The sequence below is a fragment of the Hypanus sabinus genome, chromosome X2 (assembly GCF_030144855.1).
Source record: "Hypanus sabinus isolate sHypSab1 chromosome X2, sHypSab1.hap1, whole genome shotgun sequence".
NCBI classification, from domain to species: Eukaryota; Metazoa; Chordata; class Chondrichthyes; order Myliobatiformes; family Dasyatidae; genus Hypanus; species Hypanus sabinus.
Window position 1 is genome coordinate 25,006,775 of NC_082739.1, and position 24,947 is coordinate 25,031,721.

The 24,947-nt window shown below is 42.4% G+C and overlaps 1 long non-coding RNA gene across 1 annotated transcript in view; it reads right to left on the reverse strand.

Moving 5' to 3' along the window:
- Window positions 1-530: 530 nt before the first annotated feature.
- Window positions 531-24,947, reverse strand: part of LOC132385303 (uncharacterized) — a 44,532-nt gene continuing 20,115 nt past the window's right edge. The window contains exons 3-5 of the long non-coding RNA XR_009509144.1: window positions 11,116-11,221; window positions 7,440-7,629; window positions 531-3,439 (exon numbers count right to left, since the gene is read on the reverse strand). This is a non-coding gene — a long non-coding RNA (uncharacterized LOC132385303). The remainder of the gene's footprint in view (window positions 3,440-7,439; window positions 7,630-11,115; window positions 11,222-24,947) is intronic.

A 24,947-nucleotide genomic window follows, 5' to 3' on the forward strand; every position in this document is an offset into this window, starting at 1 on the left:
GTGGAGTGCCTCAGGGATCTGTTCTGGGACCCCTATACTCATTGTGATTTTTATAAATGTCCTATATGAGGAAGTGGAGGGATGGATTAGTCAGTTTGCTGATGACACAAAGGTTGGAGGTGTTGTGGATAGTGTGGAGGGCTGTTAGAGGTTACAGCGGGGCATTGATAGGATGCAAAACTGGGCTGAGAAGTGGCAAATGGAGTTCAACCCAGATAAGTGTGAGGTGGTTCATTTTGGTAGGTCAAATATGATGGCAGAATATAGTATTAATGGTAAGACTCTTGGCAGTGTGGAGGATCAGAGGGATCTTGGGGTCCGAGTCCATAGGACGCTCAAAGCAGCTGCACAGGTTGACTCTGTGGTTGAGAAGGCGTACAGTGTATTGGCCTTCATCAATCGTGGAATTGAATTTAGGAGACAAAAAGTAATGTAGCTATATAGGATGCTGGTCAGACCCCACTTGGAGTACTGTGCTCAGTTCTGGTCGCCTCACTACAGGAAGGATGTGGAAACCATAGAAAGGGTGCAGAGGAGATTTACAAGGATGTTGCCTGGATTGGGGAGCATGCCTTATGAGAATAGGTTGAGTGAACTCGGCCTTTTCTCCTTGGAGTGACGGAGGATGAGTGGTGATCTGATAGAGGTGTATAAGATAATGAGAGGCATTGATCGTGTGGATAGTGTAAGTAAATATGAAGTAACAGAATGCCACCTGGGTGGCAAAGTGTGGGAATGTAAGAACTGTAATGGAATCATTTGTAAAGGACTGAGAGCCATTGAATGGTTTATTGTACATAATTTTATTTTTGAATAAAGTATATTTTGTTTAATAAAAAAAAAGTAAGTTACTCCCGCTGTCCTTATTTGATCATTTGTTAGGGCACAGGAGCTTTGTTTTGTACTATGTGTGGGATGCGGGAAGTCTGAGGGTCCTGAGAGAACGTATTAAAGAACTGGAGCTTCACCTCGATGGCCTTTAACTTATACGGGAGAATGAGGAGGTGATAGAGAGGAGTTACAGAGAGGTAGTCACCCCTAGATTCCAGGAGACAGGTAACTGGGTGACTGTCAGGAGAAGGAGGGGAAAATGCACAGTCATTGCAGAGCACACCTGTGGCCGTTCCCCACAATAATAAATATACAACTTTCAGTACTATTGAGAGAATGACCTATCCCTGTGGAAGCACTATGGCTTCCCCACGGCTCTGGTGCTGAGGATCAGAAAACCAGAGAGGTGAAGATGACTGTAGTGTTGACAAATTCGTTGTTCAGAGGAATAGAGATGAGGTTCTGTGGGTGTGATAGAGACACCTGGATGGTATGTTGCCTCCCTGGTGACAGGATCAGGGATGATTTGGATCAGATCCATGGCATTCTCAAGGGTGAGAGTGAGTAGTCAGAAGCCTTGACACATATTGACACCAATAACATGGGTAGACCAAGTGAGGAGGTCCTGAAGAGAGATATTAGGGAGCTAGGTAGAAAGCTGAGAAACAAGATTTCTGGGGTAGTAATTTCTGGAATGCTGCCTGTGCCACATGCCAGCGAGGGTAAGAATAGAATGATCTGGAAGATCTATGTATGGCTGAGGAACTGGTACAGGGGTTTAGATTTATGGATCATTGGGATCTCTACTGGGGAAGTAAGTGTAAATACAGCCTGTATTTAATTAGCTGTCAGCAAGAAATAACAGATCATACACTGCATACAATTATAAAGTAAGTATATTTACAAATGTCATCTTTATTGAACAGTTAGTAGGGAAAAGAAAAGAAAAAAGTAAAAAGGGCCCTTTACAGTTAACCCAGTCCAAATGTGCACATAGGTTGGAGCTCATCTTGAAGTTGTCTTTAACGCGCTGGACCTTTGGTCTGTGTGAAATCACACACCACCTTCTGAATGTCGCTTGCAAGCCATCTTGAACAAATGGACTCTCCCACAGGAGTATTGGCCCTTCTTCCTTGAAACCATTAATCTGCACAAAGCACCTTGTGCAACAGGGATGGCATTCTCAGCCACCTTTCCTCCTGTCTTCTGCGAGCTCCTGCCAAAAAGATCTCGACCCACACTGGTGTCTGTAACCAAAACCTCTTTGCCCAGCATTCTCTAGAACCTTCTCCTAATTCCACCACCCTGACTGGCTGACCTAACATTCCTAAGTTGAACAACAACGCCCCTGATCTCAGCTCAAACCCAAACATGCTAAAAGTAGAACAGACTGCTCTTACTGAGTGACTAAAATAAAATACCTACATCATGACAGTAAAAATCTAAACCAGGGCTTTACACTTGCTTACAGACCATTAAACCATTGGTACTTAGGACAGCAATGAATTCCCTTAGCCAAGAATACTGTCACACTCAGATGTAAAAGGATTCCTCATTGCAATTTTCATAACAATTTGTTTTTTACCATTTAGAGTTGTTAGCCTTGAGCAACCCCAGAATCTCGAGAACCAGTGGCCCACTCTTAGTCTGGCCTCTACCCTTTGACCTATTTCGCATGCGTGACCCTACTAAGAGTCAAAGCACAAGGCCCTGACTCCAGGCAGCATAGCTGTCTGGGTCATTAAGACACAGCAACAACCAAACCCTACGGCAAGGTTGTAGTTATCTTGAATGAAGCCACACTTTTTTACAATCTCCTACTGATGCTCCTTCCTCTAATGTCTATTATAGTGTTGAGGAGCAAGGTACTTATATTTTTGAACACTTGCAGATTATTCATCATTGTTGATATCTAATCCATTTATGGGAATATTGCATATGAATTCAAGAAAAAGGGTATTTGTTTCCAGTTTAAGCAGAAGATGTTGCTATGGGATTTTCTAACAATATAATAAATTCTTTGTCTCAGCATTAAACAAACAAGTCCAATGAGTAAACCAGCCTTGATCCAACCCAAACTTAGATCAACATCAAGCCAATATTTAGCTCAAAACTGATCACACAGGTAAAATTATGGCACAAATAAAAATCTATTTGCACCAATTTTTATGGACTACACTTCTCCCAAACTGCGGTGATTTAAGCCCAGATGTAGCCCAGTGTGACTGAACTTGCCAAGTTTATGTGGGTTTGACTTCTCAAACCATCATTGTAACAAAGATCCCATTGCTCAGAAGCTCAAATCCTTCAGGACACATTTACTCTGTTTCCTCATTATGAGTTTCAGATGGAATCTAATGCATAGTTGAGTTAAATTTTAATCACTGAGTTACAGATGTGCCCAATAGGCAACTATTGATTCTACTAATACAATTGCAACTTCACAATGCCAACAACCCATCTTGATCTAGGTTGCTGTCGATTTGGAGTTTGCACGATCTTTCTGTCACTGCATGGATTTCTTCCTGGTGCTTTGGTTTCCTCCTAAGGTACTGTGACAAAGCCTCAGGCACATAGTAGTTGTATGTATTGCACCGTCCTGTTGCCACTAAAAAAAAACAAGTTTCATGACATATGTGGAGTGATGATAAACCTGATTCTGATATGAGTCCCTATTGTGGACTGAGAGTGGGAAGGGGGCAGAGGGAGGGGAGTCATGGTTGGGAAAAGGGGAAGAGAGAGATGAGGGAGCAGGAAGATGTCAAAAGAGTGACATTTTCAAATGATCAATAAAGCAGTTGATTGGAATCAAATGACCTTGCCTGGTGTCTCGGAGCTGTGTGTGTCTGCACCTGCACCAGCCCCACCCTGGCACTCTTTCTCTACCATCTGTCCCACACCCCTCCCATGGCATCCACCCTCACCATTCCCAACATCCTTTGCTCCTGCCTGATTTACAAACTCGCTCTCCTATCCACATTGACAAATACAGTACTGTGCAAAAGTCGTTGGCACCCTAGCTTTATGCAGTATATATCTATATATGTGTGTGTAAGACTTTTGCACAGCACTGTACATCCCAAAGTTGCATGCTTTGATGGGTTAATTGCCCTTAGTATGTAGATTAGTTATAGAAGTGGGGGAAAGAAAGTGAAAATGTGGGTAAAATGAAGGATATGATCAATATAAGATTTGTGTAAATGGGGGTTGATGTTCAACATGGATTCAGTGGGTTTAAAGACCTGTTTTCATGGTGTATCTCTCTATGACTTTATGACTCTGAAGTATATTGCCTTCAAGCTCTGGTCAGCAACAGAGTGAAATGATTCAACATGAAATAAAAATAGAAAGGCTGCCTGACCTGCTGAGTTCCTCCACCATTTTGTGTGTGTTGCTCTAGATTTCCAGCATCTGTAAACATATCTGATTCGAATATATATTCCAAACATAGTCTCAGCAAACATACTTGTACATAGTGTTATTTCTGCAGTGTGCATTGTTCTGGTCCCAACATACATTTACAGCAGTTATATTTTATTAGGAATTTGAGAAGATTTGCTATGTCACCAAAGACACACGCAAATTTCTAGTATGGTATGGTATGGGGTGGGGGGGGGGGGTACTGCACAAGATGCAGTAGATTTATAAACTTAGCCAGCTCCATCATGGGCAATAGCCTCCGTGGTATCCAAGACATGCCTCAAAAAGGCAGTGTCCATCAGTAAGGACCCCCATCACCCAGGACATGCCCTTTTCTCTTTGCTTCTATCAGGAGGGAGGTACAGGAGCCTGAAGACACACATTCAATGATTCAGAAACAGCTTCTTCCCCTCTGCCATCCAATTTCTGAATGGACATTGAACCCATGAACACTACCTCACTACTTTTTATTTTCTTTTTTGCACTATTTACTTAATTTAACAATTTTATATATAATATTTACTGGAATTCAGTTTTTTCTATTATTATGTATCGCATTGTACCGATAACAACAGCTTTCAAGATGTCTACCAATGATATTAAACCTGATTTTGATTCTGATTGTAACATTTTATTTTTATTTACTTACGATATAGTGCAGTGAGTGACCCACCCGTTTAACCCTAGCCTAACTACAGGACAATTTACAATGGCCGATTAACCTCCTGACTGGTACATCTTTACTGTGCAGCTGCAATTGGACGCACCTAGAAAAAGTTTATGAACTGTGAAAGATTTTCTTAGTTGTACTGTACTTCAATAGTATACTGAAATCAATAGTATGTGATCTTTCAATTTTCATTCTAAATATTCATAGTATGCAAATTGTGAAAAAAAACATTTAAAGTGCCGCGTAGTTTTCAGGTTGTGTGAAAAGTTCCTGATCAAAGCACTGGCTGGGTGATGCAGCTGTAAATAATTAGACAGAAGGTTGCTCAGGACTCCAACACATTGAGCTGTAATTGCATCATGCTAACTGTGGTGAGATTCACAATGAAAGCTTCGTGAAGACGGGTGAGGCAAATGCTGTAACAGTAACTGAAATAAGTCAGTCTGTCAGACAATTTTCATCCCCGTAGATCTGTTTTGTGCTGTTTAGATTCAGCATAGATCTGAATCAGGGTTGTGGTCTTTGTAACTCATGCAACTCAACATCAATCTTTGAAGTAAGTTCTCATTACTACCATTGGAGAGGATGAACAGCAGCCTGAAAAACCACAGCAAATGATTCAGAAAGCACTTCTTCCTGTCTGCCATCAGATTTCTGAATGGTCCATCAACCCATGAACACTACCTTCATTCTTTCTGGGGTTTTGCACTGCACTTCTGCCACGATGCAACAAATTTCACGTCATACACTCAGAGACCACTTTATTAGGTACACCTGTACGCCTCTCTATTAATGGCAATATCTGATCAGCTGATCATTGGTTCCTCAAGGTTGTTTTGCCAGGGATAGTAATGGGGACAAGCTCCCACTACCTATTAAATGTTTCCAATGGCGTGCATCTCAAATAGCCTCTGACAACCAGATCCATCTCCTGGCCTTCACGTGTGGCTTAGCAACTAAGCCCGGCGGAACCGTTTCTACTGACAGGAGAAGGGACAAAGGCGGGTTACTGACACCATAAAATCAGTTGTGTCAGGCAGATGGGGCTTGTCAGCCAACTCACCAAGAAGAAGGAAAACTCTGATCTCAAACCTCCGCTGCCTTGCGGCTATACTCACTCATGGGGAAGGCTTCTGGAGTAAACTCCGAGGAAATGTTTGGAGCTGGAATCCCTATGGCAATCCTACATTGAGTTCAACACTGATTGGCAACTCTCTGCAATGCTGCCTATACCAAAATGTATCAGTTCCTTTGGATTTATCAGATGCATGGAAAGGGAAAGCTTGTTACATAAGCAACACCTTGCTCTCCATATCATACTGTCCTGGCTTGCTTATCTAGGCAGGTAGGATGCAACATGCATGATCGAATCTGACCAACAAAGGCCTCTTCTAATCAGCAACTCAATGCACAAAAGGATGCAGACATGTTCATAAAGTTTAGTTGTTGTTCAGACCAAACATCAGAATGGGGAAGAAATGTGATCTAAGTGACTTTGACCGTGGAATGATTGTTGGTGCCAGATGGGGTGGTTTGAGTATCTCAGAAACTGCTGGGATTTCCACACAAAACAGTCTCCAGAGTTTACAGAGGACTGTGCGAAAAACAAAAACACATCCAGTGAGCTGCAGTTCTATGGGAAAAATGTCTTGTTAATGAGAAGGTCAGAGGATGGTGCAAAAAAACAAAAAATCTCCAATGAATGTCTAATTCAATGGCAGTAAATCTGATTCTGAGTCATTGGACTCAGAATCAAGGGCTAATGGTCAATTCCAAGAGCTAAATTGAGATATGTTTGGCCACCTTGGGTGTCCGAACACTGCATCACACTGTTTTACACATATTTTTCTTCTTCAGGTATTTACAGTACAATATCACATTGGCTCTGGTATCCTGTAAGCAGTTATTGGACCTCTCCCTCTACATAGTGTCAGTCAGCTGGTGTTTAAGTACAGCAGGGTGTGTGGACTGAGCTTGGCTCAAAACTTAAAGTAAAACCACAATCTGTCAAACTCTGAGTTGGATTTCAGCTCCCAGATGAAATATGTTCCTCCATACATCGGGGAACACACACCAATGATGAGGCAAGAGACAGATTTTGGAATTCACACCCAATTTTAAAATCTAACCCCCACATCATGAAATGGATGAGATGAGACATAACATTGATTTCACACCCGATTTAACTCACTCTGGCCGAAATAACATTGGGCGTGATGCAGCTCAGATATCCCCTGCCAGCCCATGTGCTTCCTGTTGTGTGAGTTTCATGTGGCAGGTTTCACTGTTATTCAATATTATTTTAATAATCAGAAAGTATCAAAAATGGCTCCAGATCACAGCACAGCAACATAAAATCAGTTGTAGATTTATTGTCCCAGCTGTATTCTGTAGAACAACACACACCAGATGTGTTTTTAAATGTGTTGTCTAAGTTGTCCTCTGCAGAAAATGAAGGAGATTCTCATTTAGAGAGAGTCGATCACTGAAGAAGCTATTTTGCTACAAGGGTTCTTACCTGTCCTTTGTTCAATACAGACTCTAATTCATGAAGATTCTTTATAGAACTATCGATGAACAGTTGTAGATTCCAACAGCTTAATCTAGAAGCCAAGTAGGTGCATATTTAGAAAGGGCAAACACAGGTTTCCATGACAAAAGTGGAAGAGCCTGTTTATCTCAGATGTACTTCAGTCAGTCTGCCAGACCTATGTGGAAAATAAACAGAGAGAGCTGTTGCATTGAAAGAAACAAGAAGAGGTTGGAGTCAGTGAGTCACACAACATAGAGACAGGGCCTTTGGAGCAACTACTGTCATCCATAAGACCATAAGACACTGGAGCAGAATTAAGCCATTTAGCCCATTGCGTCTGCTCTGCCATTCCATCATGGCTGATTTGTTATCCTTCTCAAACTCGTTCTCCTTCTTTCTGCCCAGTAACCTCTGATGTCCTTACTAATCAAGAAACTATCAACAAACACAAGGAATCTGCAGGTGCTGTAAATCCGAGCAACACACAAAGTGCTGGAGGAACTCAGCAGGCCAGGCAGTATCTATGGAAAAGAGTATAGTCAACATTTCAGACTGAGACCCTTCATCAGGACTGAAGGTAAAAAGATGAGGTCAGAGTAAGAAATGGAGGGAAGGGAGAGAGAAACACAAGGTGATAGGTGAAACTGGGAGGGGAGGAGTGAAGTAAAGAGATGTGAAGTTGATTGGTGAGAGAGATACAGGGCTGGAGAAGGGGGAATTTGATAGGAGAGGACAGAAGGCCATGGAAGAAAGAAAAGGGGGAGAAGCACCAGAGGGAAGTAATGGGCAGGTAAGGAGATAAGGTGAGAGAGGGAAATGGGAATGGTGAAGAGGGGGGCATTACCAGATGTTTGAGAAATCGATGTTCAAGCCATCAGGTTGAAGGCTTCCCAAACAGAATATATATAAGCTGTTGCTCTTTCAACTTGAGTGAGTGTGGCCTCATCACAACAATAGAGGAGGCCATGGACTGACATTTTGGAATGGGAATTGGAATTAAAATTGGTGGCCACTGGGAGATTCTGCTTTTTCTAGCAGATGGAGCATAGGTGCTTGGCGAACCAGTCTTCCGATCTAGGTCGGGTCTCACTGAAATACAGAAAGCCACACCAGGAGCACCGAACATAATAAATGATGTCAACAGACTCACAGGTGAAGTTTTGCCTCACCTGAAAGGACTGTTTGGGGCCCTGAATGGCAGTGAGAGAGGAGGTGTAGCATTTGTTCCACTTGCAAGGGTAAGTGTCAGTGATGAGGGATGAATGGACAAGAGAGTTGCATAGGGAGCGATCCCTGTTTAAAGCAGAAAGTGAGGGGAACGGGAAAATGTGGTTGGTGATGGGATACCATTGGAGATGGAGGAAGTTATGGAGAATTATGGAGTGGCTGGTGGGGTGGTAGGTGCAGACAAAAGGAACCCTATCTCTGGTGGGGTGGTGGGATGATGGGCTGAGGGCAGACGTGCAAAATGGAAGAGATGTGGTTGAGGGTAGCATTGATGGTAGAGGAAGAGGAGCCCCTTTCTTTGAAAAAGTAACACATCTCCTTCATTTTAGAATGAAAAGCCGCATCCTGAGACCAGATACAATGGAGACAGAGGAATTGAGAGAAGGGAATGGCATTTTTGCAAGTACCAGGGTAGAACGAGGCATAGTGCAAGTAGCATGAGAATGAGTGGGTCTAATATAGACATCAGTAGATAAGCTCTCTCCAGAGACAGAGATAGTGAGATTGAGAAAGGGGAGGGAGGTGTCAGAAATGGACCAGGTAAATTTGAGGGCGGGGTGGAAGTTGGAAGCAAAGTTGATGAGTTCGGCGTGGGTGCAGGAAGCATCACCAATGCAGTTGTCGATGTAGCATAGCAGAAGTGGGAGAGTAGGCTTGGAACATAGACTGTTCCATGTAGCTGACAAAAAGGAAGGCATAGCTGGGACTCATGCAAGTTCCCATGGCTACGCCTGTTGTTTGTGGGAAGTGGGAAGACCCAAAGGAGAAATTATTGAGAGTGAGGACAAATTTTGCCAGATGCAGGAGAGCGGTGGTGGAGGGAAACTGGTTGGGTCTGGTGTCTAGTAAGAAATGAAGAGCTTTGAAGCCTTCTTGGTGGGGACGGAGGTGTATAGGGACTGGATATCAATGACTCAGGGCCAGGTAACTTGTAATTATTGAAAAGGTCAATAACTGAGTTGAGTTATGCAGATATGAGTTCAGTAGGGTAGGAACAATCAGAAATAATGGGTCTACCTGGACAGGCAGGTTTGTGAATCTTGGGTAGGAGGTAGATAACTGTGTCAAGGTTCAGTGGAGCAGGAACCTATCAACCTCCATTTTAATGACTTGGCCTCCACAGTTGTCTGTGACAATGAAACATCCTCTGCATGTCCACTCTATCTTTGCTTTTAATAGATTTTACTGAGATCCTCCCTCATTCTTCTAAACTCCAGTGAGTACAGGCCCAGAGCCAATTAACCAAGCTTCCTGTTGTGTATTTAATATTTAAGTAATATTTGAATAATCTTGAAAATAATATGGTTTGATTGAAAATTCTTGTCTGTTTCAATTATTCATTATGGGTTGTATTATAAATACATTAATTGCATATGCCATCATGCTACCACATCAGTGTGCACCTTGTTTAAAGTAAACACGTAGTTAGACCTGAATTCCCGACACCTGTGTCTTCTTTTGAATTTGTATAATGTTTTGAAGTTATAAATATCATTTAATTGTTGTTAATATACGTGCCTCAACTTTTTAGAGCTCATTCCATACACTGACCACTCTCTGGGTGAAAAAGTTGTCTCCTAGGATCCTATTAAATTTCTCTCTTCTCGAGTAAGACCATATATTTTGGATATATACCTCAAGAATGGTTAAAAAGAGATAAATATTTAATGAACATACTGTTGGTGGCTGGTAAAAAGAATCTTACTAGGAAATGGTTATCACAGGAGAGCCCAACTTTAAATACATGGATGGAAATTACAATGGACATTTACAAAATGGAGAAGATAACAGCATCTGTTAATCATAAGCTGGAACAATTTGATTCATACTGGGAAAAATGGTTTAACTACATAATGCCTCATAGGTCTGATTTTATTCTCACAAATCAATGAATCTGTTGTAAAAAAAAAGATCTTTCCCTACTTGTACATAGTTCTTTCCTTTTGCTTGTTTTTTCTTTCCACTCTTTTCTATAAGTGTGTACCTCAGATAAATACTTTGTGGAGATTTGTGATATATATGATTATATGATATATATGTACAATGTCTGAAATACATCTTAAGGAAATATTTGATGATGAACTTCAATAAAAATAGATTACAAAAAAATAATAAATTTCTCTCTTCTCATCTTAAACTTCTGCCCATCTTAATTCCCCATCCTCAAGTAAAAGACTGAACAGACACCCAGTCTATTCCTCTCATAATTTTATACACCCCTGTAAAATCACATTTATCAAAGCTCCAATGAGAAAAAGTCCCATTCTGCTCAAACTCTCTCCATAACTTAATCCCTCAAATTCAGCAATATCCTCATAAATCTCCTCTGCAATCTTTCATTTTAATGGCATCCTTCCTGTTGATCTGAGTACAAGCAAAAATCAAAGGCAAAAATTTAAGAGAATTCAGGACGTATTTACAGATTAAAACTTACCTCATTCCACCTCATCCTCATTTTCGATGAAAAAGGGATTGTGTTGGAATCAATATCTCTGCTTTGTTTGGTTTGCATAAAAATTCACTTGTATTTCACAGATCATCTAGGTGAAGACACAAAGATTAATGCAGAAAATAGAACACAGAGCACTGAAATTCGAAAATGGAGCATAGCGTATTACAGTACAGTATAGGCCCTTCTGTCCATGAGGTTGTGAAGAACCTTTAACCTACTTGAAGACTAATTTAACCTTTTCTTCCTACATAGATAGACCTCCATTTTTCTATAATTTATGTGCCTATCTAAGAGTTTCTGAAATTCTCCTAATGTATCTGCCTCTGTCACCTCCCCTGGTAGGGCATTCTACACTCCCACTACTGTCTGTGGAAGCGCTTGCCTCTGATATTCCCTCTATATATTCCTCTAATTACATTGAAGTTATGCCCCTTCATATTAGCCATTTCAGCCCTGGGAAAAAGTCTCTGGCTATTCACTCAATCAATGCTTCTTATCATCTTGCACACACCTATCAACTTCTATCCTCTTTCACTTCAAAGAGAGACCTAGCTCACTGAACCTCAAGAGTCCAGGCGGCATCCTGTTAAACCTCCTCTGCACCCACTTTACAGCTTCCACATGAGAAGGCAACCAGAACTGAACACAGTATTCCAAGTATGGTCTAACCAGAGTTTAATAGAGCTGTAATATTACCTTGCAGCTCTTGAACTCAACTTAACATTGCTTAGTTTTCAGGATACACAGCAGGGATTTTATTGATGTTAAAGTTCTTTCACAGACATGAATACGTCATTGTGGTTTCTGTGCAAGAGTGATTTTCACTTGATTAAAGTTTCCTCAAAGCTATGAGGCACATGTGATGCATTGTGTCAGGATTCTTTTAAGATGCAGTTACTGGGAAAAAAGATATGCAACAGACTCAGATTCAGATTTATTGATCACATTGACATTGAAAGGAACAATGAAATGCATCATGTGTGTTAATAACCAACACACCTAAAGATGCGCTGGGGCAACCCGCAAGTGTTGCCACACATTCCGGCGCCAACGTAGCATGCCCACAATGTTTGAGAGCTGTTCCAAAATGTTGTGAAGCAGGTGAGCAGGAGCTAATCTCTCCAAAGGCACCCCTCCCCCCCAGGGGAGCAGACACCCCGTCTGGCTGAACCTAAGGTGAGGAAGGCCCTGGCCAGAGTCAACCCATGCAAAGCTGCAGGGCCCAATAATATACCAGGTCTGGTTCAGAAAGACTGTGCAGCCCAGCTGAGGGACATATTCAACATCTCTCTGGGACAAACCATTGTCCCCTTGGTTTTCAAGGGGGTAACCATCATTCCAGTGCCAAAGAAGGTGACAGTATCCTGCTTAAATGACTATTCTCCGATGGCATTAACATCAACCATTATGAAATGCTTTGACCGGCTGGACATGGAGCACATTAAAACCTTACTTCTGGTTACACTGGACCCTTTCCAGTTTGCTTATCGCTCAAATCGATCCACAGTGATGCAGCAGACTCTGCCATCCACTCTGTCCTGTCCCAACTGGAAAATGGGGTCTCATATGCTAGACTGCTGTTTATAGACTTCAGTTGGGTGGTTAGCACCATTGTACCCTAGAAACTGATGGGGAAACTGTTCTCACTGGATTTCAACACCTTCCTCTGCAATTCGATACTGGACTTCTTAACAGTAAGTCCACATGGACAGTAATGTCTCTCGTCCCATTACGGTGAGCACTGACCACTCCCCAATGTTATATGCTCAGCCCGCTGCTGTTCACACTGCTGACCCATGACTGCATCACGGGATGCAGCTCAAACCGTGCTATCAAGTTTGTGGATGAAACAACAGTGGCTGGCCTTAACAAGAACAGTGACGAGGCAGAGCATAGAGAGGAAGTGGAGCGACTGGTGGATTGGTGTGAGGAGAGCAACCGAAGCAGAAAACAAAGGAAATCATTGTGGACCTCAGGAAGTTGCAGGAGAACCATCCTCCTCTGCAAATACATGGCTCCTCCATAGAGAGAGTTAAGTGCACCAAGTTCCTGGGAGTTCACATCACGGATGATCTCACCTGGTCCCTTAATATCACCTTTCTGAACAAGAAGGCACAACAGCACCTCCACTCCCTAAGAAGACTGAGGCAAGCAGGGCTCCCACTCCCCATCTTAACTGTGTTTTACAGGAGCACCATTGAGGGCATCCTGACAAGTTGCATCTCCATCTGGTATGGGAGCAGCCGAGCATCGGACCAGAAGGACTGTGAGAACAATTGAGAGGATCATAGGGGTCTCCCTACCATCCATCAGGGATACTTATCAGGAGTGCTGTGAACGCAGGGCCCTTAGTATTATTAAGCATCCCACCCATCCATCCAGCATTCTCTTTGATTTTCTATCATCAGGTAGGAGACTACGATGCATAAAAACACGAACGGTCAGAATGAGAAACAGTTTTTTTCCCCCAGGCCATTAGGCGTTGAACTCTTGGCTTTATTATATTTGAAGTGTCAATGGTTAATCTGTTCCAGTAAAATATTTAATATTAATGCACCTTAGTTAGTTATTTATGATGCATTTGCAGATTTTATTCTTACCTTCATAAGTTTCATGTGTTATGTGTACTACTGTGCTTTACATCCTGGTTCAGAAAAACGTTGTCTCATTTCTATAAACATTATATGGTTATATACATTATATACATGTATATAGTTAAATGACAATAAACTTGACTTGACTTAACTTAGAACTTCTTTACTCAAAGGGTTGTGAGTGTATGGTACGAGCTGCTAACACAAGTGGTGCACGTGAGCTCGATTTCAATGTTTAAGAGAAGTTTGGATAGGTACATAGACAGTAGGGATATGGAAGGCTGTGGTCCTGGTGCAGGTCAATGGGAGTTGGCAGTTTACATGGTTCAGCATGGACTAATGAGCTGAAAGCCCTGTTTCTGAGCTATACTTTTTTATGACTCTATTCCATTATTGCAGGATTGACGCTCTCTCGGGGTGGGCCAGAGATATCATTTTGGGAGATACAATATGCTCATCAGTGAAGATCCTCTTCCCTGAAACACCTCATTCCACGTGGACCACTGATGAACAAAGAGTGTCCCTCCTATGGGAGAATTATTTTGAATATCTACCCTATCTATGCCTCTCATAGTCTGATCTAATCTTGCTCGCATTCATTGCTGAGTCCCCTATAGTCCTTATTGTCCAGGTAAAGAGTTAACTCATGTCAGAAGTTGTCAAAAATAGTTACGTTACTTATTGGCTCTGCTTGGGGCTGGAGTGTTTGGCAGACTGACAGATCTCCCAGTAGAGTGAACTGATTAGAGTTCCATTGTGCATGAAGCAGTGTGCCTTATCCTGAAGACGTGAAAAGATTTTTATAACTGCTCATACTTTCTTTCAGCTGAGAGTAATTGTTGTCATTTTCCCAGTAATTATTTAGAAATGCAACGTGACAAACCACTTATCATTCCTTAATGATCTACTGTCTAACAATGAAAGATTCAGGCAAGACCACTTCCAGGTGTTAACTGGAAGACTAAATTAACCTGTCTATTATGTTCAGTTAGACTTCCTTTCACATTGAAAATTCAAGCAGCAAATGACATGTCATGGTACTCAATGACTCCTGAATGCTGCCTAGCTAGTACACATGAATTTTCTTTGATATTTCAGTAGATATAAAGCAGTGGGAAACAGTCCAAAAGCTATGAAAAATTTCTGCCAACTACCTTTAGATCACAGATTGAATCTAAAACCATAAGACATAGGAGCAGAATTAGACCACTCAGCCCGTTAATTCAGCTGTGCCTCTCATTCATTGCTGATTTTTTTTTATTTATTAATTTACGGGATGTGGGCGTCCCCAGCTAAGCCAGCATTTATTGCCCATCCCTAGTTGCCCTTGAGAAGGTGGTGATGAGCTGCCTTCTTGAACCGCTGCAGTCCCTGAGGTGTAGGTACACAAACAGTGTTGTTAAGAAGGGAATTCCATGATTTTGACCCAGTGACAATGAAGGAACGGTGTTTCCAAGCCAAGAGTCACAAGTGGTGCAGAACATTGTGCGGTCATCAGCGAACATCCCCACTTCTGACCTTATGACAGAAGGAAGGTCATTGATGAAGCAGCTGAAGATGGTTGATCCTAGGATACTTCCCTGAGGAACTCCAATAGCGATGTCCTGAGGTGATTGACCTCCAACCAACACAACCATCTTCCTTTGTGTCAGGTATGTTTCCAACCAGTGGAGGGTTTTCCCCTAATTCCCATTGACTCCATTTTAGCTCGGGAACCTTGATACCATACTGGGTCAAATGCCGCCTTGATGTTGAGGGCTATCACTCTCATCTCACCGAGAGTACAGGCCCAGAGCTATCAAATACTCCTCATGCGTTAACCCTTTCATTCCTGGGATCTTTCCTGTGAACTGCCTCTGGAACCTCTTCAATGCCATCACAACTTTTTTAGATAAGGGGCAGAAAACTGTTCACAATACTCCAAGTGCTGTCTGACCAATGCTTTATAAAGCCTCAAATGTAAGATTGTAACTCTCCACTTTATCTATGTCTCTGGTCATTTCCAAAACTCTATAAGGTCATTCTTCAACCACCTTCACTCCAGGGAAAACAGTCCCAGCCTGTCCAGCCTCTCCTTGTAACTCCGTTATAACTCCTTATAACCCACTGCAACTTGCCTATTGCCACAAAGGACTATGGCAGAAATGATCTCAATGGCCCTTCACACGGCCTTGGGGATCACCTAAACAATACAAGTACATATGTCAGGATGCTGTTTATCGATAATAACTCGGCACTTAGCACCATCATTCCTACATTCTGATAAAAAAAACTCCAGAACCTGGGTCCTTATAATCCCCTCTGTAACTGAATCTTCAACTTCCTCACCAGTCAATCATAATCTGTGCAGATCAGAAACAACATCTCCAACTTACTGTCAATTAACATTGGTACACATCAGGAATGTGCTTAGCCCACTGGTCTACTCTCTTTACACCAGGCACAGCTCAAGTGCCATCTATAAATTTGTTGACGATATAACCATTGTTGGCAGAACTTCAGATGGTGACAAGAGGGTGTAGAAAAGCAAAATATATCATGTAGTTGAGTGGTTTCATAGCAGTAACCTTGCACTCAACATCAAAAAGACTAAAGAACTAACTGTGGACTTCAGAAAGGGCAAGATGAAGGAACACACACCAGTCCTCATAAAGGGATCTGAAGTGGAAAGAGTGAGCAATTTCAAGTTCATGGGTGTCAAGATCTCTGAGGATCTAACCTGGTCCCAACATATCGATGCAGCTACAAAGAAGACATGACAGCAGCTAAATTTCATTAAGAATTTGAAAAGAATTAGAATGTCACAAAAAACACTTGAAATTTTCTACAGATCTACTGTGGAGAGCATTTTAACTGGCTTCATCGCCATCTTGTATGGTAGGGGGGTGTGCTACTGCACAGGATTAAATAAGCTGCAGTGAGTTGTAAACTTACCGTCAGCTCCATCATGAGTACTAGCCTCCATAGTATACTGGACATCTTCACGGAGTGATGCCTCAAAAAGGCGGCATCAATTATTAAGGACCCCCATCACCCAGGACATGCCTTATTCTCATTGCTACCATCGGGAAGGAGGTACAGAAGCCTGAAGGCACATACTCAATGATTCAAGAACAGCTTCTTCCCCTCTGGTTTGTGAATGAACATTGAACCCATGAACCCAATATTCCTGCCGGCAGTTTTATGAGAGCTATTAGGAGTGGTTTAAACTAATATGGCAGGGAGATGAGAACCAGTATAATATAGCCAGCAGGTTTAGAAAACATAGAAACATAGAAAACCTATAGCAAAATACAGGCCCTTCGGCCCACAAAGTTGTGCCGAACGTGTCCCTACCTCAGAAATTACTAGGCTTACCTATAGCCCTCTATTTCACTAGGCTCCATGTACCTATCTAAAAGTCTCTTAAAAAACCCTATCGTATCTGCCTCCATCACCATTGCCAGCAGCCCATTCCATGCACTCACCACTCTCTGCGTAAAAAACTTACCCCTGACATCTCCTCTGTACCTACTCCCCAGCACCTTAAACCTGTGTCCTTTTGTGGCAACCATTTCAGCCCTGGTTTACAACTAGATGATGGGTATAATATGAATGTAAGGAGAGACAAGTCAATAATTGGGTACAAATACAGACAGTGCAAAGAGTTAAATTGTACCACAAGGGCAAAATCCAAAAGGGCCAAGAATGCAGGACTGAAGATGCTGTTTTTAAATGCAAGTAGCATTCGGAATAAAGTGGGTGAACTCATGGTGCAACTGCAGATTGGTCGGTATGAAGTTGTGGGCATCACTGAGTTGTGGCTGAAAGAAGGCCATAGTTGGGAGCTTAACATCAAAGGATGTACTTTGTATTGAAAGGACAGGCAGGAAGGCATAGGCATTTGTGTGGCTCTGTTGGTAAGAGATGGAATTACATCCTTAAAAAGAGGTGACATAGGGTCAGAGAATGTTGAATTTTTTGTAGCTGGAGTTAAGAAACTGGAAGGGTAAAAATCTATTATGGGACTCATATATAGGCCTTCACATAGTAGACAAGATGTGGGGTTAAGATCACAAAGGGTGTTGGAAAAGGCATGTAACAAGGGGAATTACATTATTGTAATTCAATATGCAAGGGGATTAGGAAAACCAGGTTGGTGTCAGATCACAAGAGAGGGAATTTGTTGAATACAAATGAGATGACTTTTTAGAGCAGCTTGTGCTTGAGCCTACTCAGGGAAAGGCTATCTTGGATTGCGTGCTGTGTAATAACGCAAATCTTATTAGGGAGTTTAATGTGAAGGAACCCTTAGGAGACAGCGATCATAATATGATAGAATTCCTACTGCAATTGAAGAATTGGAGGGTTGCGAATGTTATTCCTTTATTCAAGAAAGGGAGTGGAGATAGTCCAGGAAATTATAGACCAGTGAGGCAGTATTACCTCAGTGGTTGGTAAGTTGATGGAGAAGGTCCAGAGAGGCAGTATTTCTAAACATTTGGACAGGTATAATATGATTAGGAGTAGTCAGCATGGCTTTGTCAAAGACAGGTCGAGCCTTATGAGCCTGATTGAATTTTTTGAGGATGTGACTAAACACACTGATGAAGGAAGAGCAGTAGATGTAATGTATATGGACTTCAGCAAGGCATTTGATAAAGTACCCCCTGCAAGGCTGATTGAGAAAGTAAAGAGGCATGCGATCCAAGGGGACATTGCTTTGTGGATCCAGAACTGGCTTGTCCACAGAAGGCAAAGAGTGGTTGTAGACGGGTCATATTCTGCATGGATGTCGGTCACCAGTGGAGTGCCTCAGGGATCTGTTCTGAGACCCTTACTCTTCATGATTTTTATAAATGACCTGGATGAGAAAGTGGAGGGATGGGTTAGTAAATTTGCTGATGACACAAAGGTTGGAGGTGTTGTGGATAGAGTGGAGGGCTGTCAGAGGTTACAGCGGGACATTAGACAATAGACAATAGGTGCAGAAGTAGACCATTCAGTCCTTCGAGCCTGCACCGCCATTTTGAGATCATGGCTGATCAATTACTATCAATACCCGGTTCCTGCCTTGTCCCCATATCCCTTGATAGGATACAAAACTGGGCTGAGAAGTGGCAGACAGAGTTCAACCCAGATAAGTGTGAAGTGGTTCATTTTGGTAGGTCAAGTATAATGGCAGAATATAGTATTAATGGTAAGACTCTTGGCAGTGTGGAGGATCAGAGGGATCTTGGGGTCCGAGTCCATAGGACATTCAAAGCAGCTGCGCGGGTTGACTCTGTGGTTAAGAAGGCATATGCTGTATTGGCCTTCATCAAATGTGGAATTGAATTTAGGAGCTGAGAGGTAATGTTGCAGCTATAGAGGACCCTGGTCAGACCCCACTTGGAGTACTGTGCTCAGTTCTGGTCGTCTCACTACAGGAAAGATGTGGAAGCCATAGAAAGGGTGCAGGGGAGATTTACAAGGATGTTGCCTGGATTGGGGAGCATGCCTTATGAGAATAGGTTGAGTGAACTCGGCCTTTTCTTCTTGGAGCGATGGAGGATGAGAGGTGACCTAATAGAGGTGTATAAGATAATGAGAGGCATTGATCGTGTGGATAGTCAGAGGCTTTTTCCCAGGGCTGAAATGATTGCCACAAGAGGGCACAGGTTTAAGGTGCTGGGGAGTAGGTACAGAGGAGATGTCAGGGGTAAGTTTTTAACTCAGAGAGTGGTGAGTGCGTGGAATGGGCTGCCGGCAACGGTGGTGGAGGCAGATAGGTTAGGGTTTTTTAAGAGACTTTTTAGATAGCTTAGTAAGATAGAGGGCTATAGGGAAGCCTAGTAATTTCTGAGGTAGGGACATGTTTAGCACAACTTTGTGGGGCCGAAGGGCCTGTATTGTGCTGTGGGTTTTCTACATTTCTATGCAGTTTGAGAGGGAGAAGCATAAGTCACATGTATCAGTATCACAATGGAATAAAGAGAATTACAGGGGCATGAGAGAGGAGCTTGCCCCGGTGGATTGGAGGAGTATACTGGTGGGAATGCTGGCAGAGCAGAGATGGCTGAAGTTTTGGGGAATAGTTCACAAGGCGCAGGATAGATATGTCCCTCAGAGGAAGAAATTCTTGAATGGCCAGGGTAGGCACTTTGGCTGACAAAGGAAGTTAAGGACTGCATAAAAGCCAAGGGAAGAGCATATAAGATAGCAAAATTGAGTGTGAAGTAGGATGGTTAGGAAGGTCTTTAAAATCCAACAAAAGGCAACTGAAAAAGCTATAAGAAGTAAAAATATGAAATATGAGGGCAAATTAGCCTTTAATATAAAGCAAGATACCGAAAGTTTTTTCAGTTATATAAAGAGTAAGAGGGAGGTGAGAGTTGATATTGGATCATTGCAAAATGATGCTGGTGAGGTAGGAATGGGGGACAAAGAAATGGCAGATGAAGTTAATGGGTACTTTGCATCTGTCTTCACTGTGATAAACACTAGCAGTGTGCCAGAAGTCGGTGAGTGTCAGTGAGCAGGAGTGAGTGTCATTGCTATTACAAAGGAAAAAGTGCTAGACAAACTCAAAAGTCTTCAAGTGAATAAGTCACCTGGACCAGATGGACGGTATCCCAGAGTCCTGAGAGAAGCTGCTGAAGAGATAATAGATGCATTGGTCACGATATTTCAAGAATCACTTGATTCTGGCATGGTTCCAGAGGACTGGAAGATTGCAAATGTCACTCCACTTTTTAAGAAGAGAGGATGACAAAAGAAAGGAAGTTATAAGCCAGTTAGCCTAATGTCAGTAGTTGGGAAAGTGTTGGAGTCTATTATTAAGGATGAGGTTTCAGGTACTTGGAGACTAATGATACGGAAATCTTACCTGACAAATCTACTAGAGTTCTTTGAGGAAGTAACAAGCAGGGTGGACAAAGGAGAGGCAGTGGGTGTCATTTACTTGGATTTTCAGAAGACATTTGATAAGGTGCCATACATGAGGTTGTCACTTTGTAAGGAAAAAATGAAAGAGCAGATTATTATTTAAATGTGTAGAAGGACTTGAGAGTTCCTGCATGAATCACAAAAGGTTGGTATGCAGCTGCAGCAGTCCATCAAGAAGGCAAACACAAAATACACTGCAGATGCCGGGGTCAAATCAACACGTACAAACACGTGCAGGAGGAACTCAGCAGGTCGGGCAGCATCCGTGAAAACAAGCAGTCAGCGTTTCGGGCTGAGATCCTCCGTCAGGACTGAAGAGGGAGGGGCAGGGGCCCTATAAAGAAGGTGGGGGGAGGGTGGAAAGGAGAAGGCTGGTAGGTGCCAGGTGAAAAACCAGTAAGGGGAAAGATCAAGGGGTGGGGGAGGGGATAGGCAGGAAAGGTGAAGAAGGAATGTAAGGTGAAAGCACTGTGTGTAGTAGAAGAAGGAAGAACCATGAGGGAAGTGATAGGCAGCTGGAGAAGGAGGCAGAGTGAAACTGGGATGGGGGAAGGGAGGTGGACGGAATTACCGGAAGTTGGAGAATTCAATGTTCATGCCAAGGGGCTGGAGACTACCCAGACGGTATACGAGGTGTTGCTCCTCCAACCGGAGTATGGCCTCATCATGGCAGTAGAGGAGGCCATGTATGGACATGTCTGAATGGGAATGTGAAGCAGAGTTGAAGTGGGTGGCAACTGGGAGATCCTGTCTGTTGTGGTGGATGGAGCGGAGGTGCTCGACGAAGCGGTCCCCCAATCTTCGTCAGTTCCGTCACACGGATCACCCACCTGGCGCTTATCCCTGCAAGCGTAAGTGCTACACCTGTCCCTACACCTCATCTCTTACCACCATTCAGGGCCCTGAACGGTCCTTCCAAGTGAGGCAACACTTGTGAGTCTGCTGGGGTCATCTATTGCATCTGGTGCTCCTGGTGCGGCCTCCTCTACATCGGCGAGACCCGACGCAGATTGTTTTATGGTCTTAACACTCCATTCCAATTCTAAGACGGTCATGCCTTTTTTCTGCACCCTTTCCAATTTACTGACAAGACATGCAGAAATGAGCACTATGCATGCTGATGGCACGATTACAGAGATGTCTGATGTTAAAGAGACAATGAATATACAGAGGTAGATCAACTTGTACATAAAACTTTGGTATCTGATAACTATTCCTGGCTTCATTACATTCGATTGTGTGTATTCTGTATAAAAGTAGCTCCTCCACAGATTACAGTATTTCAAAGATCAGACTAAATTTATTATCAAAGTACATGCTATATATGTCACCATATTCAACCCAGTGACTCATTTTCTTGTGGGCAGACTCAGCCAATCCATAATACAATAATAACCATAATAGAGTCAGAGAAGGACCGCACGAACTTTGGCATCCAACTAGTGTTAACAGAATAATCTTACAAAATAAACATTATCTGTATAAGTAGTGCCATTCAGCCCTCTTCTCCAAGGATCGTCACGTTTTATGGTGGAGAAGTTTGTGAGTTTCTGAGATCCCAAGAGCGATGCAGTCTGGAGCTTAGCTCCTGGCAGAGTCACCCATGGAAGTAAGGTCAAGGGGGAGGTTCAAAGATCGATCCAATCAAGACCTTAACAGTGGAACTGGCAGATGATGATGACACATCACAATGGCAGTGAAGCCAGAAGAAGGCTGCAGCAGTGAAGGGTTCCCAGTTGCTTTGCATTCCACGCCACTGGATCCTGACCCCGACCTGATCGTGCATCTGTCTCCCCACGTTAAACAAAGTCACACACAGGCGTTCTCCATTAAGGGAATAACCTCTTAGGAGACCATCATACTCGACTTCAGTGATGCCACTGTTATTAAGCTCTAGATACTTAATTATAATTTGTTATGATTAATCTGTCCATTAAGTCTTTGCTATTGATTCTCAGAATCAGGTTTAAGCACTGGCATATGTAATAAAATATTTTGTTTTGCAGCAGATAGCAATATATAATAATAACAATTAATTACAATAAGACATATATAGTTTAAATTAAATAAGTAGTGGAAAAAGAGAGCAAAAAAGGAGACATATATACAGTGAGGTAGTGTACATGTGTCCACAGTCCATTCAGAAATCTGATGGCAGTGGGCAAGTAGCTGCTTCTATAATGTTGAGTGTGTGTCTTCAGGCTCCTGTACCTCCTCCCTGATGGTAGCAATGAGAAGAGGATATGTCTGGAGTGACAGGGGTCCTTAATGATGGATGCCACCTTTCTGAGGCATCGCTTTTAGAAGATGTTCTCGATGGTGGGGAGGCTAAGTTTACACATTTCTGCAACTTTTTCTAATCTTGTGCAGTGACCTCACCATCCTGCCACTTTTCACAATGCTGTTACGAACTGTTTCTTTTTCAAGGTTTGTTTTGGGTGATTAATCACTGTCAGACAAAGCGGCAGTTGTTCCTTCATCTTTAAGAACATGTTGGTTAACAGTGTGGGTAATGGCACCGGCTTATAATCATGTTTCATGCTCCAAATTGGCCTGATGAACCTCCTGGATCCGAAGGGAATTCCTTCATGTTTGATGGTGTTGTACACTTGATCCCTAATAGCCGTTCTGACTCTCAGCTCATCTGCTTCCTTCATTGCCACCTCAACAAAAACTTCCATTTGGTTCTCTCTTTGCCTGAGTGAGTTTGCCGAAACATTTCCATTCTTAGCAATCATCATTGAAAAACATTGTCGAAATTGTGCTGACTTCCTCTTTTGTTTGAGTTGTTTAGGTACAATTTAAACATCATGAAAAGTATGTTTGAAGAAAGAAAATGCAGTGATCTTTAAGGCATTTTCTTTTCTTTTTCACATTGATAGATTGTCAGCCTTTTTATATGTCTTTTGCACATAGGTTGTTTGTTAGTCTTTTATGTGTAGTTTTTCATCGATTCTATTGTATTTCTATATTTTCCTGTAAATGCCTGCAAGAAAATGAATCTCAGAGTAGTATCTGGTGACATATACATACCTTGAAAAAAATTAACTTTGAATTTTGAAGACTGATTAGAAACTTTAGTTTGAAAGACACATATTCCAATTGTTTGGTAACTGTATTCATGATGGGTGGCGCAGTAACTTAGTGGTTTGCACAACGGTACCAGCAACCCGGGTTTAACTCCCACTGCTGCCTGAAATGAGATTGTTTGTTCTCCCCATGGCTGTGTGGGTTTCCTCCAAAGACCTACTGGTTGGTAGGCTAATTGGTCCTGTGATTAGGCGAGGGTTAAATCAGGGGATTGCTGGGAAGTGTGTCTTGAAGGGTTGGAAGGGCCTATTCTGCACTGTATCTCAATAAATAAATAATTCCTACTCAAGGAAAGTTAATGTCCATCCTTGAAATAGTTACCAACTGAACTTTGAATATAAAAGCCAGCACTCATCAGAGGTACTGCTCGTTCCTCTTGCAACTCTTTTCAATTTTGTTCCAATGTATTAACAATTTCTCTCTTTTTCTGAAGATAGTGAATCACATTCATTATCACTCACTCAGAGTTTATGAAATTTGTTGTTTTACGGCAGCAGTACAGTGCAAGAACATAAGATAAAGATAGATTGATTTTCTTTGTTATATGTACATTGAACCATACAGTGAAATGCATCATTTGCATCAAATTAAATCAAGAAGGATGTGCTAGGGGCAGCTTTCAAGTGTTGCCTTGCTTCTGCACGCCCAAGCATGCCCACAACTTACTAATCCTAACCCGTACTTCCTTGAGATGTGTGTGGAAACCGGAGCACCTGGAGGAATTCCACATGGTCATGGGGAATTCTCCTTACATCTGCTTACAGACAGTAGCAGGAATCGAACCCTGATCTTACAGCTGGTGCTGTAAAGCATTGTGCTGGCTGATACACGACCGTGCCAACCCTGAAGAGACTAATCTGAAAAAGAGATTCATTATCACCGACTTAGTGTTGTTGCTGTTATACGGCAGCAGTATAGTGCAAAGGTGTAAAGTTACTGGAAATACTGAAGTAAATGAATAGCTTGATAAAGGAATTATGAGATGGTGTCCATGGGCTCATGGACCCAATCAACTCAGGACATTGAAAGATTGATGTTTGAAACATTAAAACATACAGTTGATAATACAATAGGCTAACCCCTACTGACATCAATAGATCTGGTGTTGAGAGGGTAAGCAGCTTTAGCATCCACATCACCGAGGACCTCTCGTGATCTGTACACACCAGCTGTGTGGTGAAAAGGCACAACAGTGCCTCTTTCACCTCAGACGGTTGAGCAAGT